At 38.1% G+C, this 18,205-nt stretch overlaps 1 protein-coding gene across 5 annotated transcripts in view; it reads right to left on the bottom strand.

Moving 5' to 3' along the window:
• Positions 1-18,205, bottom strand: part of GAREM1 (GRB2 associated regulator of MAPK1 subtype 1) — a 200,386-nt gene that overhangs the window by 24,189 nt on the left and 157,992 nt on the right. The window lies entirely within an intron of this gene.

Here is an 18,205-nt window from a genome sequence, read left to right on the forward strand (position 1 = left end):
TACAAACAGATACATATATACACAATTCTGTTACCTGAGTTTCTAACTGTATCCATTTCCCCAGGGCATATACTTCATCAATAGTAATACTAACCTAATGTATTCCATTTTGTATGAATGTGCATTATTTGACTAGCTCCCTACTCTAAAACAAAAATATAGATGGATTTTTTCCAATGTCTAGCAATTATAAATAGTACTGCAATGAACTTTTTTACAGCTCAATTATTTCCTTAGGATAAAGTACCAGAAAAACTGCAGGGACAAAAGCTATGCATATATTTGTTTTTTGGTTTTGTTTTGTTTTTGAAGACAAGATCTTGCTGCCCAGGCTGGAGTGCAGTGGCATGATCATAGCTCACTACGGCCTTGACCTCCCAAGCTTAAGGAATCCTTCCACCTCAGCCTCCCGAGTAGCTGAGACTAAGGTGTGAGCCACCACCCCTGGCTAATATGCATATATTTGAAAGGTCTAATATGCACTGCCCACTGTGTTTTCATCAATGTTATACTTATTTATACTTTTATCACTTTATGAAATTATGACTCCCTATACTCATACTGAAGTTTATTTCATGTTTACCAGTATGAGAGATAAAGCATCCATGCTGAATTAATTTTTTATTTTAAATATATTTATTGGTATATTCATTTTTCAGTATTTATCTAATTATTTAGATCTCTTACTGATTTTTTATGTAAATGAAAATGTAATTTATGCTATGCATTTTTCCATTTGTTGTTTGAATGGCAATTTTATAGCTTAACTATTAAAGTTGTCTTTTTTAAAATGTAGTCAATATTTTCAAAATTTTCCTTTGTGATTTCATTCTTGGGTGCTATGTTTCTAGCCAAGATGATACAGATTCATGATTCTGAACCAGGAGTGATTGTACCCACTAGGGGGCAATGTTTGGAGACAGTTTTGATTGCCACGACTGGGGAAGCTGCTGTTTGCATCTAGTGGATAGAGGCCAGGGAAGCTGCTCAATATGCTATAACGCTCAGGACAGCTCCCCACAGCAAAGAATTAGCCAGTGCAAAAATCTCAGTGGTGCTGAGGTTGAGAAATGCTGGTATAATTGCCAGTGTTTTCTTTTAATACTTTGCTATATAGCTCTATTTTTTTAAAAATCCGAACCCAACAGGGAACGTAACTCTATTTACTCTGGTGGATTATTTAAGGTAGGTTTGCGTGTGTGTGTGTGTGTGTGTGTGTGTGTGTGTGTGTGTGTAAATTAACTGAGTGTTGAGTACACTTCCTAAATAGCCATCCCTTTCATCACTAATTTGAAGTGTCACTTTTATTGTATACTAATATTATATACTTTTGTATCATAAATGTAAAATATATAAAGTATTATATACTAAGTTCATAAAATACATTCAAATATATACCCATATTTGCATTTATTTGGGGGCCATTTATCTTAGTGACCTTTCTATTTTCCCACTTTAACTATATTGTTTTTAATTTGTCTTCATCTTACATTTTCAGATCTGATAACAAAAGCCCTGAATTGTGTTTATTCTGACTCAAAAAGTATGTGGATGGCAGAAAACAAGAGAAATAAAGTCAAAAGTCAAAGGACAGACTGAAATATTTGCAAAACATATCACAGATAAAGAGCTAATATCTCTAATATACAAGTAGCTTTTTAAAAGTAAGGACCTGAGAACATCCTGGCTAATGCAGTGAAACCTGTCTCTCTTAAAAATGCAAAAAAATTAGCAGGGCATGGTGGCACGCGACTGTAGTCCCAGCTACTTGGGAGGCTGAGGCAGGAGAATCGCTTGAACCTAGGACGCGGAGACTGCAGTGAGCCGAGATTGCGCCACTGCATTATTGCAGACTGGGTGACAAAGCGAGACTCTGTCTGAAAAAAAAGAAAAAAACAAAAAAACAAAAACAAAAACAAAAATGTTGTAGAAAAATAGGCAAAATATACGAAAAATTAATTAACTAACAAGATGTACAACGGCTTTCAAACCTATGAAAATATGTTGAACTTCTCTCCTTATAAGAGAAATGCCAATTAAAATTATACTAAGATACCATTTCTCACCTAACACATTGATTAAAAATTCAGAAGCTTGACATCACACTCAGTTGGTAAGGCTATGGGGTAAAAAGGATCCTTGTCCATAGCTGGTGAGAATACAGCATGATACAACCTGTGTGGTGGGGAATTTGGCAATATCAAGCCAAATGACATATGCATTTATCCCTCTATCCAGCAATCTACATCTAGGAATTTACCCTGAAGATATTCCTCCAACAATATGAAAGTACACATGTATAAGGTTATTCATTGCAGCATTATTTGTCTTTGCAAAATATTGGAACTCATCTAAATGCTCAAATATAGGAGGCTGACTGAATAAACTATGGTACACACACTTCCTGGTACTATGCAAAAGACAATGAGAATAATGAATCCAAGGAATGGATATGAAATTACTTTCAAGAATATATTGTTAAATAAAAAAAAGCAAAGTGCAAAAAAAGTTTATACAGTATACTTTTTTTTTTGTTTAAGAAGAAAGGAAAAATTAGTATATACATTTTCTGTTTATTTTTGTTACAAAACAAAAACAAAAACAAGCACAAGGAAAAACAGAAAACAATGTAACTGGTTACTTACTGGAGCTAGGGACAAGGGAGGAAATGAAACCTTTCTGAGTATACCTTGCCACAGAGTTTTGACTTCAAGGATGTATGCTACTGTGCTACATATTTTAAAAATTAGGTCAACAAGAATTTTTTTTTAATTGTAAGTTCTGGGATATGTGTGCAGAACGTTCAGGTTTGTTACATAGGTATACATGTGTTTCATGGTGGTTTGTGGCACCCATCAACCCATCATCTACATTAAGTATTTCTCCTAATGTTATCTTCTCTCCCTTAGACACCCCCCTCCAACAGGCCCCAGTGTGTGATGTTCCCCCTTGTGTCCATGTGATCTCATTGTTAACTCCCACTTATGAGTGAGGACATGCAGTGTTTGGTTTTCTGTTCCTGTGTTAATTTGCTGAGAATGATGGTTTCCAGCTTCATCCACGTCTCTCCAAAGGACATGAACTCATCCTTTTTTGTGGCTGCATAGTATTCCATGGTATATATGTGCCGCATTTATCCAGTCTATCACTGATGGGCATTTGGGTTGGTTCCAAGTTTTTGCTATTGTGAACAGTGCTGCAAAATAAATCTCTCTTTATAGTAGAATGATTTATAATCCTTTGGGTATATATCCAGTAAAGGGATTGCTGGGTCCAATGGTATTTCTGTTTCTAGATCCTTGAGTAATCGCCACACTGTCTTCCACAATGTTTGAGCTAATTTACACTCCCACCAACAGTGTAAAAGCATTCCTATTTCTCCACACCCTTTCCAGCATCTGTTGTTTCCTGACTTTTAAATGACTGCCATTCTAACTGGCGTGAGATGGTATCTCATTGTGGTTTTGATTTGCATTTCTCTAATGACCAGTGATGATGAGCTTTTTTTTTCTTATGTTTGTTGGCCGCATAAATGCCTTCTTTTGAGAAGTGTTTGTTCATATCCTTCACCCACTTTTTGGTGGGTTTTTTTCTTGTAAATTTAAGTTATTTTAAAACTGAGTGCAAATGGAAACAAATGTAAAATTCAACCGTTTTTTAAATCAACAAAATAACCACTCTGGGGAAAGAGAAATAATCCAAGTAGCTTTGGAATGTTGTCTGATATGGTTTGGTTGTGACCCCAACCAAATCTCACCTTGAATTGTAATAATCCAGGTGAAGATAATTGAATCATGGGGGCAGTTTCCTCCAAGTTGTTCTCGTGCGAGTGAGTTCTCATGATAGTGAGTTCTCACGAGATATCATGGTTTTATAAGGGGCTTGCCACATTGCTGGGCACTCATTCTTTCTCCTGTCACCCTGTGAAGAGGTACCTTTCTCCATGAGTGTAAGTTTCCGGAGGCCTCCCCAGCCATGCAGAACTGTAAGTCAATTAAATCTGTTTCCTTTATAAATTACCCAATCTTGAGCAGTTCTTTATAGAAGTGTGAGAACGGACTAATACACTTTGACCATATAATGCCAGTAGGGAAAAAACACCAATAAATACTCTGATCCTTTTGGTAGATTTGTTTTTCATAGGGATATGGGTAGAACAACTCTGAATCAAATGTATGTGTATTGTAAGATTGAATGAATGGGTAAATATATTGATGTCTTGGGAGTACAGAGATTTCATTTTGGAATGAGACAGAAACATGGAATGAAGAGCAAGAAAGGCAAGACAGAACTCCTTGGGGTTTGGATTGAAATTAGAGGTATCCATATTAACTCACACTTTTCAGCAGTTATACACACAGACACACATAAACACACACACACAAACACACACACACAGAGACACACAAACGTATATCTTAGTTTTTTCCTTTCCAAGCAACCAGAAACCGCCCAAATCATTCCCCACTAAAACGAACCAGGGCTCCCTGGAGAAATTATGAATTCCAAGGGTAGGGCAGAAATGGTACAAGGTGTGCTTGGAACATTTTGTCATGCCAGAAAGTAAGGTGCTCATAAGACGATGAGAACATGCCAAAAAGACACAGCAACCAGCCTAAATGAGCTCCTACTGCTAAAATCTGGGACAATTTGAGCATCACAATAAATAAAGACCACAATGAATTATAATCTATTGAATAAAACAGGAACACCTAAGTCCATGCTGATAGCAAAAAGATGACAAACAAGGAAGACTGGAAAATCATAATTTTGCAACTTATTATTTACTTCATTATTTATTACTATTATACTTTCTACTATTATAACTTTATTATAGTAAAAAATCATTTTATATAAGAATCATCAATAGATGCCAAATTTATAGGAGTTTGATTAAGGAGGTTATATGCATGGTCTTAGTGTCTTTTCCCAGAATGCTTATTCACTGCAAGGGAAAAAAAGTAACTATACAGTGGAGAATATACCTTGGACAGTACCTTGACCAGGTTATCAAATTTAGTATCACCAAAGAGAGGCATACTGACATCCTCTACCTCTGAATGTGACTTCCTGAGAAGTTCATGACCTTGCTTATGTACCATTCTAGCCAAAACTATTATGGAAATCTCATCATGAGGAAATATCAGACAAACCCAAACTGACAAATATTCTATAAAATACCTGGTGTATATTCTTAACAAAATGTCCATGCCAGAAAAGACAAAGAAAGGCTGAATAACTGTTCCAGATTAACATGAAATAAAGAGAAGTGAAAAGTAAAGCAATAAAGTACACTTTTGGGACATCCGGCCAACTTGGAATCAGGACTATAAATAAAAGTATTGTTATAAATAAAAGTATTGTTATCACTGCTAATGTTCCTGAATATACTGTGTTTACATAAGAAAAAACCCTTATTCTTAGGAAATATACACTAATGAATTAAGGGGTAGGGGACATAATGCATTCAGAAAAAGGTAAGTTATATTACGCATATGTGTATGTGTATATGGGTGGAGACTGGGGAAACGGGTAAAACAAATGTGCTAAAAGGACAAAAGTTGGTGAATCTGGGTAAAGTGATAGGGTGTCCTCTTTTTATTCTTGCAACAATTCTTTAGAACTGAAATAATTTAAAAATGAAAGGTTGAAAAATGTGGCTTTTCCACATAAACTTTAGAATCATTTTGTCTATGGTTTGTAATGATAATTTTATTGTAGTACATTAAATCTATATGGTGTTTTGGCAAGAAGTGACATCATTGTAATAGCATTTCCAAAGAGGCACATAATTCTCATCATTTATTCAGATCTTTTATTTCCCTTATTAGTATTTAATTCTGCCTGCATTATCAACCCCTGGACACTGCTGTTGAGTCATAGTTGTTGAATACGTTTTACTGCTATTCTGCATGCCCAGTGTCTTACTGTAATAGTTCTTTTTTTCAGTTACTTCTCTTGGGATTAGGTGATTATATCTTACACAAATGATGAAAAATTTATCCTTATCCTTTCAATTTTCATCCATTCTCTCTCATAACAGAGTGGTGGTGGTGACAGTGAGCATTTTAGTGTTTCAGATTTTAATGAGAATATTGTCAGTGTTTTAATATAAAAATATGAGAAGTTTGTTTAAGATATTGTTTATCATGTAAGTAATGTCTTTCCAATACTAGTTTTCTAAAAGTTTCTACAAATAAAATTTTTAAAAGTTTTAATAAAATGTTGATTCTATATCCAATTAAGATGGTCATATGTTTATTTTTGTTGTTGTTGTTGTTTTGTTTTTGAGATGGAGTCTTGCTCTGTCACACAGGCTGGAGTGCAGTGGCATCATCTTGGCTCACTGCAACCTCTGCCTCCTGGGTTCAAGCAATTCTACTGCCTCAGCCTCCTGAGTAGCTGGGATTACAGGAGTGAGCCACCATGCCTGGCCCATATGTTCATTTTTCACTTCTCTAATACACTGATGATATAATAGATTCCCAAATATTTAAATAATTCTACATGCTTGAAATAATCTCTACATGATCATAGTACACTTAAGAAATATTGTATAATTCTCTGATAGTACCTGATCTATGATGTGGTCATCTTTGTCACAGATAAGACTGGCCTACAGTTTTACTATGTATGTTTTATCAGGTTTTGGTATCAGGCTTACATTAAACCTAAGCTTGAATTTTTTTCTCACGTTAATAAAAATGTCTGGGTAAAGTAACTGACAATATTCATACCACATACTGAGTGGCGATCAGCAATATGTGTTTAGAAAACTAGGAAAAGCAACCTTTGTAAATAATTTCTTACCTTCTATTCTAGGTCATCTCTGTATAATTTTAATCTTTGGAACAAGTAATTTGTCAATCAACATTAGTACTATAAAAAACAAACAGCTTTGTTGTTTCCATAGTGAAGTGAATTTCTCTGTAGGAGACATTATAAGTACAGAAATGACAGCACAATATTGTTTTAACGGGAATATATGCTGCTAAGGCTTAGAGTCCATTTTGGATGATTCAGATAAGTATTGCTATTATTTTTTTTTAACAAGATCTCAACCTAACTGTGTTTACTTTTAGTACTTCAGTATTCATCTGGTTCTAACATAGATGTTAGGGATCTAAATTCAAGCCTAGGAAGTTAAATAAATTTTACCTTTTTTTTTTTTTTTTTTGAGATGGAGTTTCACTCTGTCGCCCAGGCTGGAGTGCAATGGTGTGATCTTGGCTCACTGCAACTTCCACCTCCTGGGCTCATGTGATTCTCCTGCCTCAGCTTCCCAAGCAGCTGTGACTACAGGCACGTGCCACCATGCTCAGCTAATTTTTGTATTTTTAGTAGAGATAGGGTCTCACCATATTGGCTAGGGTGGTCTTGAACTCCTGACCTTGTGATCCGCCCGCCTCAGCCTCCCAAAGTGCTGGGATTATAGGCATGAGCCACCGCGCCCAGGCGGCTTTTTATTTGGAATAATTTCAGATTTGCAGAAAAGTTACAAAGGCAGTACAGAAAGTTCCTGTATACCCTTTACTTAGCTTCTGTTAACATCTTATGTGACCATGGCATGTTTATCAAAACTAAGAAATTTACATTAGTACAATACTGTTACATAAAGTACAAGTTTTATTTGGATTTCACCAGTTTTTTCCCATGAGTGTCATTTTGATATCCCAGGATCAAGCCAGGATACTACATCGCCTCTAGTCCTCTAATCTGTGAATTTCTTGGCTTTGTTTCTAAGGCTTTGACAGTTTTGAAGAATATAGCTTAGGGTTTTTGTTTGTTTAGAGCTAATATATCATGTGTAAATGACAGTGCTTGACACATACAAGGGCTTTCCTTTTCCATAGGACCTGCAGTTTCAAGTTTTCAGTTATTATTATTTTTTTTTCTCGGCTTTTTTTTTTTTTTTTAAGAGACTGGGTCTTGCTATGCTGCTCAAGCTGTATTTCAATTTCTGGGCTCAAGTGATCCTCCTGCCTCAGCCTCCCAAGTGGCTGGGACTAGAGGAACAGGCTGCTTTGCCTGGGTCCTGGTTTCAGTTATTTTATCTCTTGACTTAGGTCACCAAGAATCATCTGCTATCAATTTTAGCTTTTGGTTTATCCCTAAGGCTTTTACTTGCAACCAGCATCTAGTTAAACTTATAAAAATATAGATCAAAGGTCAGTAAACTACTACCCATAGTCCAAACCTAGCCCACGACTTGGTTCTGTAAATAAAGTTTTATTGGGACACTGCCACACCCATTCATTTATAAATAGTCTATAGCTGTTTATACACTATGATGGCAGTGCTGAGTAGCTGCAACAGTGACTGTACAGCTTGCAAACTCTAAAATACACGCTCTCTGTTCCTTTACAGTAAAAGTTTGCTGATACTGGGTATAGATGGATGAAAAGAACCATGGCCTTTGGAAACTGACAGGCACAATACTATTAGCTAAACTACAAGCTGAGTTTGAATCTTGCCTTTACAGTGTAGTGACCACAGACAAAATGCTTTTAGTTTTTTTTTTTGTTTTTTTTTTGTTTTTTTTTGTTTTTGTTGAGACGGAGTCTCGCTCTGTCGCCCAGGCTAGAGTGCAGTGGCCGGATCTCAGCTCACTGCAAGCTCCGCCTCCCGGGTTTACGCCATTCTCCTGCCTCAGCCTCCCGAGTAGCTGGGATTACAGGTGCCTGCCACCTCACCCGGCTAGTTTTTTGTATTTTTTAGTAGAGACGGGGTTTCACCGGGTTAGCCAGGATGGTCTCGATCTCCTGACCTTGTGATCCACCCGTCTCGGCCTCCCAAAGTGCTGGGATTACAGGCTTGAGCCACCGCGCCCGGCCTTTGCTTTTAGTTTTTTGAGCCTTAGGTTCCTCACCTATAAAATGGAACACCACCATCTATTTTGCAGGCTAAGTGAATGTATGTAAACAAATGCTTACAGTGCTTGGCACATGGTAGGCTCTCAATAAATGGAGGCCATCGTTACCCTATTATTTTTATTAACAAACCATTTTACTTCTTTAAATTGTTTCACATTGCCTTTCACATCTCTGTATTTTCACATGGATTTCTAAGTTTTCGTTTCCTACTGTGTTCAAGCCCAAACCACTACTTCCAAGCATTATCCTTCTCTCTGTACTGAATACTGTTCATGTTTTTATTGACTATGTTATCCCAGAATAAAACTTAATGCCAGAATAGAGCCTGAAATATCATTACAATTATACCCCAAAGGATGTGAACATACGGAAATAATTCAAAATATACCATTTTAGAATAGTCTAGTCTGCAAAACTCTCAGCTGCACTGTTATACTTCCTTTTTATTAGAACTTTGTGAAAAACTTGGCGAGTCACCCATTTGAATAAAGATGGAGACAGGGATGGAGACAGGGATGAAGATGCAGACAGGGATCTGGAAACTAAAAAATACGTTTCTATCTGTTTAAATCAATATTTACTAAATTTTTCCTAATTTATCTTTATAAACATACACCTTCCAGAATTAAGAAATAAGTCTAGTGAAGTACTGCACAGCAAATGAACTGAAAGATAATGTTCACCAGTTTTTGAGACTCATATCAGACAGTACACATACAGAATAAGCAGATCAAAGTTATCCTTACTAAATGTCACTATCTGGGCACATTCAACAGTTTTGTCTACATTTTCGTGTAGGTGTATACTTCTTAAGTAACTTACTCCTACTCTCATACATAAAAATGCGTAACATACGTGAGAACAATCTGCAATCCCATGCTTCCAACTCTGAAGTCATTATTAATGCTAACAATTAGCCCTGAATAAATTATAAAACTAACGTACTGACCAAATTTTGCGGTCACTGCCAGTGACAGATGAAAAATCTCATAAATAACTGCTCTTTCCTTAGCAGTAGAGCCAAATCGTCTCCTCAGGTTTCTACAGATGTAATTTATTTGCATAATTTCTTTCCTCTTTTTTTAATAGCAAAAGAAACAATGCATTCTGTCTAAGTGCTTCCGTATGTGTGTCTGGTTAACATTTCCAGTTTCAGTGTTTCCTGAGAGGAAGTAATTCGAAGTGTGTTATCTAAACAACTCTAATAGGTCTAATCCAGGAAACTATCAGGGTTTTACTTTTTACTGCTCATAATGCCGCTCAGAATTAATATCCCATGGTCAAGAAACATTTTAAAACACTGACGTAAAATTTTAAGCTTGTGGACATGCACACATTCTCTCTCTCTCTCTCTCTCTGAAGGTTCTGGCAATAGGAAATCTGTTCTCTAACAATTGTTCTAATAACAATTGTTCAAACATGTAAGAGGTTAAAATTCCAACTCATAAGATAAAATCAGGAATGATCTGATTGATATATAGGTTATATAGACAATATTTGATTAGTATTATGTTATGTCTTCCCAAATTAAATTTTCATTACTCTTTATTTTAGGAAAATGACAGCAAATGAAAGAAAATTGCATTAAGAGTTAAGATAAATGTTAATCCTAGTGTGTGTGTGTATATATATATATATATATATATATTTTTTTTTTTTTAACACAAAATAGGGCAAGAATGACAAGTACAATGGCAAAGGTTTCATTTGTGATGCCACAGCAGAGGGCTTGCCAACTGGTAGTTTTTCAGAGGGCCCAAAATCTCAGATGACAAAAAAAGCACAGCTATCTTCAAACATTGAAATAATTAACCTCGCAATTGTATCCAATTTATCATTCTGAATGGATCTTGAAAATAATGACATCTGACTCACCCTAAAGGAAACATATAATTTTGAAAAACTGGAAAATAAAAAGTGGCTATATCTAAATACATTCCATTTTCATTTTAAATATCCCTTTTCACATCTGACGAAATTCAGGTTGCGCAGGAATCAGTAATTTCTGACCTCTCTGGACCATAGCCAAGAACGAGGCAGTGAGCTAACCAAAACGATGGGATGTTGTTGATGTTAGGGCTTATGGTGAAAGCCTGTAAGGTCCTTAAATCAGTGTACTGATTCCTAAAACTCCACTAAACATGATTGCCAATTTACAGCCTTAGCAAAACTGAAGTGAAAAATTAAACTAAAAATAGGGACTGTTAAGAAAGATATTCTGAAAAAGACACAAGAGGCAAACAAGACAACAAACCTTTCAAGGTTTTTAAACAAAAAAAATTTAAAAAAATTAAATTATGAGACCATAAAATATCAAATTCTCAGGGCTGATGGTCTCTACATATAAAGGCAAAAGTTATACTCATCTCAAGTGGGGCTGAGTGCTTTCATCGATTATAAAACAGGAGACAGTGGCAAGTTTAAATTTTGTTCAAGTACTGTCTTTAAGATAGTAGAAAATGTATTATAAAATACTGAAAGGAAATTATAGTCATTTTGGACAAAATTCTGTTAACATTCACAGTTACTCCAAAAACTGGCTAGTTAGAACTACTCATGCCCTAAAGACTCCAGAGAGTAGGTAGAAAATGCTGGAGCAAGTAATTCTTACCCATTTTGAAAAATCACAGGAAAAGATGGTCTCTCTGACATTATTATAAACTTAAAACATATGATTCTTTTTCTGAATTCTTGAGACGGAAACTAAGAATCACATTTTAAACGAGGAATGGTGAGTTACAACTGAACTACACTCTGGAAACAAAACAAAAAACCCCGAAGAATACGAAATGTTTCAGTACTACTAGCTTGTATGATTTTACAGGACAACCACAGGATGGCCCATGTACGCAGAGCAAAGTCTACTAATAAACTATTTTTGTGTTTTCAAAGACAAAAAATGACCAGGAGGATGGCAGAGCATAAGTAGTTATAACAAGAGTAGAATCACAAGCGGCCCAGTCTGTAGTTTTTTCCTGCTAAAATGAATAAAGAAAGTAACATAGGCAGGGCGCAGTGGCTCACACCTGTAATCCCAACACTTTGGGAGGTCAAGGCAGGCAGACCACTTGAGATCGGGAGTTTGAGACTAGCCTGACCAACATGGAGAAACCCTGTCTCTACTAAAAATACAAAATTAGCCAGGCATGGTGGTGCATGCCTGTAATCCCAGCTACTTGGGAGGCTGAGGCAGGAGAATTGCTTGAACCCGGGAGGCGGAGGTTGTGGTGAGTTGAGATTGCGCCACTGCACTCCAGCCTGGGCAACAAGAGTGAAACTCCGTCTCCGCCCCGCCCCCCGCCCCCCAAAAGAGAAGGCACAGTCTAACTGGTCAGCAGAAGTGAAAAGTCTTCATTTTTTCAGCACTTTTTCAGATGGCAACTTTTAAAAGTGTAACTAATATGTTAAAATAAAAGGCACATGGATTACATCAAATCTACGACTTTAGAAAATATATTGGCTGCTTTTCAGTAACTTGGAAGTCTTGGAAGACATTCAGAGTTTGGTATCAAGTTGCATTAATCATATTAAACTTTAAAATCTGTGCTTATTTATTCAGCAATGCATTTTAGTCATGTCGGTGTATCTTTAACACTGCTTCAAGCAACAATATAAGACCCCAACCTCTGGTCTGGCTGTTTTATTAATACTGGTTAGCACTCTAAAAATTGTGGGTTAAGACCTTATGGTGTTTGAAGGAGTTCATTCTGACATGTGATGTTTAAATTATCAGAAACTACATTGATATTGATAGAGTGAAAAGATCAAAATAAGTGTGAACAAATGTGAACATGAAAGAGCCAATCCTCTAAGATGGATCCTGAATGGCTAACCAGGTCTAAATTTAAAAGACAGCCAACCAACCATTTGCTGACTGGAGGTCACACATGTGCTCTGAGCTCCTGGAAAAACCCATGCCTCCATTCAACTTTGGGACTTTCAGAGCTAATGCGAACCAACCAATTAGAACTCACCAGCCTCAGGCAATCAGGGCTCAGCAGCACTAATTGTGTTTCAATCCTTCATTTGCTATATGGACCTGACTGAGAACTTGAGTGGTCACTGTTGCTATAAAACCCGGGACCCTCCCTTTGTTCTCTGAAACTGCATCTTCATTTTACACTGAAGGCTATCTCTCCACAGTCTGCAAATTGTTCATTGGAAGAGTCTTTCCTTCAAATTCCTATTTCAGAGAACTTTTGTTCATATAAGCTGCAAGATTTTATTTTTTAAATACTGGCACCATACTTTACTATTAATAAGATATAAAAAGGTACATGTATAACATTCATAAAAGCTGCCAAATCCTGTGTGTCAGACCATAAATGTTTCAGAAATACAAATGACAGAAGGATTTTGGTTATACTGCACTACATGCCATAATGATTGAACATGTTTGTATTTTTTAAAAAGGACAATAAACTAAACTGTACAAGCTATTGTGTCAAAGTGAAAGTACATTCTGATCACAATCTTGGGCCTTATCTCAAATCCACAGAGTGTGATGGAGCAGAGAGGTGACTGGACTGTATTAGGAGACCTGGTTTCTATGTTGGGCTTTGCTGCTGAGTCATTTTGTGGCTTCACATGAATCAGTGAAGTCAGCTAACACAGCTGTTTCTCAGTTTTCATATTTGCTAAAAGAAGTAGGATTAGGCAACGTGGAAGGGCCTTTCCAGATCTCAAATGTGATGATTGTAACAACGCAAAGTCTGTAAACTTCCTAGTCCTGTTGGATAATTTATATAGTATTTTATCATTGTACTCTTGGTCACGTTTCTTAGTATTGCAAGGCTCTAGTTTTTCACTTAAGTTCTCTGAAACTTATATGATGTTTTCTCCAATTAAAAAGAGGCACCTCTGGGTATACATACACAGTGGAATACTATTCAGCTTTAAAAAGGAGGAAACTCATGTTATCTGTGGCAACATGAATGAACCTGGAGGGTACTACGCTAAGCAAAATAAGCCAGGCACAGAAAGACAAATACCACATGGTCTCATTTATATGTGGAAACTAAAAACATCACACTCATAGATACAGAGAGAATGGTGGCTGTCAGAGGCTGGAGAGTGGGGAGAACGGGAAGATGCTGGTCAAAGGGTACATGTTCCAGGTAGAATGGGGGAAAATAAGTATTGAGAGATGAGGGAAATGTTAATTAGCTTGATTCAATCATTCCACATTGTATACGTGTATCACAGCATCACTTTATCAATATCCAAAGAAAAGGTACCGCTGAAATCCTTCTCCCCACATCACAGTGGCTCTGCTGCTAGGCACTGACACCCCAGCCCACAGCAGGTACCAAAGCAGTTAATCAGAAGCTGATACACCGGTGACAGGGCTGTCACCTCAGCTCCTGGCCAGACGATGCACACAGTACGGAAGTGGTTCTGAAGAGGTCGAGGCAGGCAGAGGCGGCGACTGTATGCCACATCTGACTGAACTTCACATTCCTGAGTGGGTAACTTTCTCTAATGGAGACAATGTAAACTTGTTACTTTGCCTCTGGGGAAATCTACGCTGGAACAGCTGAAAGTATGGCTCTCACTAGCTAGCTGGAGCTAAAATAGCAACATTATAGTATCCAGATTAGGGTATTTGGGCTCTCAGACTTGAGAGTCGTAATTTTAATGTAGAAAGCTTCTGGATTACATCAGTGAAGACAGGATGCCTTGGACCCAGTGCCAAATCGAAGGCCACCCTTTTCCCCCTCTCTCTCTATAACTGTCACAGTAAAGATAGAACTTAAATTAAAACTTAATTGGTTAGTCATTATTTTGATGGCAGGAAATGCAGGCGGGGTAAATTTTCTCATCTTTATTGGGCTGAGTTTGAAAGGCTGGAAGACATTTAAAATAATTCAGTAGTTAGTAGTGTAGTAAGGTCTCCAAAAAAGTATTTGAAGTGAAGGGGTATTTCGAAACCACAACAAAGAACAGTTACTATGTACTGAGTTGTTAACAGTAAGTCACTAGGGAGAAAGCATTACATAAAGAGTAAGCGGGCCAGGCATGGTGGCTCGTGCCTGTAATCTCAGTATTTTGGGAGGCTGAGGCGGGAAGATTGCTTGAGGCCGGGAATTCAAGCCCAGCCTGGGCAACATTGTGAGATGCTCATCTCTACAGAAAAATTTTAAAAATCGGCCAAGTGTGGTGGTGCATGCCTGTAGTCCTAGCTATTCAGGAGGCTGAAGCAGGAGGATCACTTGCGCCCAGGAGTTCGAGGCTGCAATGAGCTATGAGAGCGCCACTGTACTCCAGCCTGAGTGACAAAGCATGTTTCTTAAAGAAAGAGGGAGAGAGAGAAATAAGAGAGGTGAAAAAAAGAGAGAAAGAGGGAGGCAGAGGAGGGAAGGGGAGAGGAGGGATAAGAGAAAAGAGGCCAGGCGCAGTGGCTCACCCCTGTAATCCCAGTACTTTGGGAGGCCAAGGAGGGTGGATCACTTGAGGTCAGTTCAAGACCAGCCTGGCCGACATGGCGAAACCCCGTCTCCAATAAAAATACAAAAATTAGCCAGGTATGGTGGTGCACACCTATAGTCCGAGCTACTCGGGAGGCTGAGGCAGGAGAATCACTTGGACCTGGGAGGTGGAGGTTGCAGTGAGCTGAAATCACACCATTGCACTTCAGCCTGGGTGACAGAGTGAGACTCTGTCTCAAAAAAAAAAAAAAAAAAGAAAAGAAAAGAAAAGAAAAGAAACTGAAAGAGTAAGTGAAATAATCTTAATCTGTGGTGGGAATTTTTAAAATGTGAAACTTAATTTTTTATGATTTTATGTTCTGAACCAAGGATTGGCAAACCTTATCTTACAGGTCAAGATAGTAATAATTTTAGGCTCTATAGGCTATATAGTCTCCGCTGCAACTACTTAATTGTGCTGTTGGCATGAAAGCAGCCACAGACAATACATAAACACATGGACATGGCTTTGTTCCAATAAAACTTTATTTACAAAAACAGGCAGTTTGCCCACAGACTAGCTTGCCAGCTCCCTTACTAGACATTTGCAAAGTACTTGAGTGCATTACTTTACTTAATTCTGATGACAAATCTATGAGGTGGGTAGTATCAGTTCCATTTTGTAGGTGAAGACACTGTGGGCTCAGGTTGTGTGACCCACCCATGGTCAGAGTCAATGCCTGGGGCAGGGTTCTGAACTCAGCTGAGTTCAGAGCCTGAGCCACTACACAGTCCAACTCACTCTTTAGATCATGGTGGCCTGCTTGAAGAAAAATATATGACTTGAAAATTGTTAGTGCAGCTGTTTTTATTATTAAAAGGAGGGGTATGAGCCTTCAGTTGGAATGGGCAACTCAGAAAGAGGACATTTTCTGACTTTGGAAGTAAACATGAGAAGAAAGGTGGTTAATGAAAAAACTGAGAGAGATAATTAAGAGAGAAAAAGTCTATTATAGTTAAAAAAAAAAACCCACAAATATGCAGGAAAGCAAGTAAACAAAAACAATATTCTTACCCTGAAAACTAAAAACCAGATGGATAAAGAAAAAAAATGTGAAAGAGATAGGTGACTGCTATTCCCAAAACATGGAATTCCTTTAGCTTTGCAGGGATTAGAGGAGATATAAACAAATGATCAGTGAGAGGTATCCTGCCCACATAGCCTTTTATTTTCTTGACTCTCTCATCTCCATTTTCTGTTTCTACTACCTCAGCTGCTCACTCAAATGGACATACTTAGATTGGAAAATAGAGCTACTCCTGTCATTACCGACCTTACTGCCTAAAGTTAAATTTCAAGAGTTTTATACTCTACCACCACCTCCTATTTCGCATCTCATTTTCTCAAACATATCTATCTCATAAGTCCAATTTTCATTGGGGCTACACTTCCATTCACACTTGGTTAGCCAGTAGCGATTCTTCTTTTTTTGTTGTTTTTTGAGATGGAGTCTCACTCTGTCACCCAGGCTGGAGTACAGTGGTACAATCTCGGCTCACTGCAACCTCTGCCACCCAGGTTCAAGTAATTCTCCTGCCTCAGCCTCCCGAGTAACTGGGATTACAGGCGGGCACCACCATGCCCAACTAATTTTTGTATTTTTAGTAGAGACTGGGTTTCACCATATTGGCCAGGCAGGTCTCGAACTCCTGACCTCAAGTGATCCATCCGCCTTGGCCTCCCAAAATGCTGGGACTGCAAGCATGAGCCACTGCACCCAGCCCCCAGTGAGGATTCCATGGCTCAGTGTGACCTGTCACTCACTCTAGGGAACACTCCATCAACATCTTTTCTGATCTCTGCTATACTCACCGGGAGAACCTCAACTCTGATTAAACTCAGCTCTTTTTCTACTCTATACCTGCATCGAGGGAGCTGAAAATGGCTGGAAGAAAGAAAGGGTGGTGCTGAGTAATCTCACTTGAAACTTACCTTGACAAAACTCTAGGACCACCCCACTGTACTGTCCTGGTTAACTCACTTTCCAGTCTCAGAGCTGATTATTATTTGCTTCCTATCAAGGCCACCAATGACCTTCACATTTTGCTAAATTTCATGGTTAGTTCTCAGTCCTCATCTAATTCAATTACTAAGTAGCATTTGACACAGTTGCTCATTCCTTCTTGAGTCTTGGCTTCTGGGACATGATATGCTCCCAGCCATCCTCCTACCTCACTGCTCTCCCATCCAGTCTTCTCTTCTAGACCCCTAACTGCTGGGGTACTCCAGGGCTCAGTCCTCAGAGCTCTTCTCCTTTTAATCTTGTCTGTAGGTTAATGCTTCTCAACCTTGGCACTACTGACATTTTGGGTTGGATAATCCTTTGTTATGAGAGCCTGTCCTGTGCATCACAGAACGTTTAGCAGCAACCCCACCTTCTACCCACTAGATAACAGTAACATCCTCCACCCCGCAGTCATGACAATCAAAACTGTGTACAGACACTGCCAATGTCCCCTGAGGGACAAAGTCACTCCTGGTTGAGAACCACTGGTATAGGTAAAATCAACTAGACCCGTGGCTTCAAATGTCTTCCAGAAGATGATGAGTCCCAGCTATATATTCTGAGCCTATTATCTAAGCTCCTGGCCTGCAGATCCAACTGATTCTTGGTATCTCCACTTGGAGATAGTATTAATGCTTGTTTATGTATTTATCTTCTACCTCCCCTACTAGACTAATTTCCATGCAGTGAGGGACTTGCATATTTACCATTCAGCCCCAGTGCCTGGAGTAGTGCTGGGCATATAGTAGGTGCTCAAAATATATGTGCTGGTTAAAGAATTAAACACTTAATACATATGAATTCATTTCATGCAGTTAATCAATGATGGGGGCAATCAAGCAGGTAGTTTTCAACACAT

The sequence above is a fragment of the Papio anubis genome, chromosome 19, assembly GCF_008728515.1.
Source record: "Papio anubis isolate 15944 chromosome 19, Panubis1.0, whole genome shotgun sequence".
NCBI lineage: Eukaryota > Metazoa > Chordata > Mammalia > Primates > Cercopithecidae > Papio > Papio anubis.